Consider the following 2054-nt stretch of genomic DNA (forward strand, 5'->3'; position numbering starts at 1 on the left):
AACCCACGGAATCAGCTGACCCGAGCTGGTGGGAGCTCACTGACTTTGGATTGACAACTGAAGAACCTGTATAGGACAAGCAAGGCTTCCTGAATGCAGGAGTAAATGGTGTGGCTTGGGCAGTATGTGGAGACACTGGCAGAGGGACCAGGATCTAACCCTAATACATGAACTGACTTCATGGAGTCCATTCTCTATGGCAAGATACCTTGCTCAAGGCACAGGGGGAGGGGGGATGATGGGACAGACTTAATTAACTTATTAACTTCCCAGGGGAGGCCTTACCCTCTCTGAGGAGCAGATGGGGAATGGGGTGGAAGGTGGAGGGAACTAGAGGAGAGGAAGGAGGGGGAAATTGCATTAGTATGTAAAAATAAATAAATACATAAATAAACAAATAATAAAAAAGGAGCCTGTCTTTAGCATTAAACGGGTGAAAATATTCTGCAACATTCCCTGGCTCTTACTTCAGCTGATTTGGCTTGGTTTTGTTTTAAGTCAGGGTCTCATCTAGACCAGGATGGCCTCAAATTCACTAAGTAGCCAAAGATGACTTTGAACTGCTGACTTCTCCTGCATTAATTTCCAAGTGTTGGGACTGCAGGTGTGTGCCTTCCTGCCTGGGAGTTTTGACTTTGACTTTTTCTTCTGTCTCTTTTCTGGAGGCTAAGCCCACAAATGCAGTTTCTCACCTGAACTGCCATGGTTGTTCTTTGGCTAAGATTTCCATGGGAACCAAAGGTCAAAAATTAAAGTAGAGGTTCCACGCAGGCTTGGACCCGATGGGGGAGATGAAGCCCCAGGACTACTGAAGCCTGGAAGTCCCTCCCCTTTTCCTCCCCATTTTGCTACTTTGTGGCATCCCCCTCCCTCGATCCTCTCCTACTTTGATAACCTGGCTATGACCAGCAGAAGTCCAGCCAGGTCTAACGGGCAGCCCCAGGCCACCGAAATATGTCAGTTCAAACTGGTTCCGCTGGGAGAATCTGCAGTGGGGAAATTTTGCCTGGTGTTACATTTTGTCAAAGGGCAGTTCTGTGAATACCAGGAAAGTACCATTGGAGTGGCCTTCCTCACCCAATCTGTGTGTCTAGATGGCACAACAGTCAAGTTTGAAATCTGGGACACGGCAGGGCAGGAGCAATACCAAGCCTAGTCCCCATGTACTACAGGGGTGCCCAGGCTGCAATTGTGGTTTATGATATTGCTAATCGGGAAAGTTTTGCCTGGGCAAAGACATGGTCAAAGAACTTCGGTGACAAGTCTAGCATTGTTGCTGCCTCAGCAGGGAACAAAGCTGACCTTGCCAACAAGGAGTGTGAAGAGGCTCAGCATATACAAGTGACAATAGTTTATTGGAAACTTCAGTTAAGACCGCTCTGACCGTGAATGATCTCTTCCTGGCAATGGCAAAGAAGTTGCCAAAGAGTGAACCCCAGAATCTGGGGGGGTGCAGCAGACCAGAGTTGGGGTGTGGATCTCCATGAACAGCCCCACTAGAACAAGAGCCAGTGTTGTAGCAACTAAGGGTAACTGGCAGCAAACACGTGTGGAGTTAGCATGAAAGCTAAGACATAACTTCCGTCTCCACCCCTCAGCACACAGCCCCTTGCGGTAACAGCGCACTAAGCCCTGGCTCCCAAGGGCTGCCTCCCGACAGCTGTGTCAAGGTACTTTTTAACACTTCAGCAAACAACATCAAGGAGCTGTTATCACTACTATGCCCTACTCCGGGGTTTGGGGTCAAATCTCCCCAGGACCTTCCTTCCAAAACAAACTGCCTTCACTTTGTATTCTAGGTACAAGACAGCGACCTCCTCACTGTTACTCCCCCACTGTGTTCTTCCCAGGGTTTCAGGGCAGGCTCTGTCTCCTATCTCTCCCCTCCCCCACCTCTCATCACCCCCTGTTCTTGATCCTGTTTCCTCCTCTTCCCAAGAGGATGAATGGTAAACCAGGGACTGAGAAGGGAGACAATGTCATTTTAGTTACATTAAGGGCCCTGCAGGGATGGTCAGGCTCAGAGAAGGAGGGGGTAGGGAAACATGTCTCTT

At 49.0% G+C, this 2054-nt stretch overlaps 1 pseudogene; it reads left to right on the forward strand.

Moving 5' to 3' along the window:
* Positions 1-886: 886 nt before the first annotated feature.
* On the forward strand, positions 887-1527 carry LOC125409193 (ras-related protein Rab-5B pseudogene; annotated as a pseudogene).
* Positions 1528-2054: the final 527 nt, after the last annotated feature.

Source organism: Myodes glareolus, chromosome 9 (genome assembly GCF_982192425.1).
Source record: "Myodes glareolus chromosome 9, mMyoGla1.1, whole genome shotgun sequence".
Lineage (NCBI taxonomy): Eukaryota > Metazoa > Chordata > Mammalia > Rodentia > Cricetidae > Myodes > Myodes glareolus.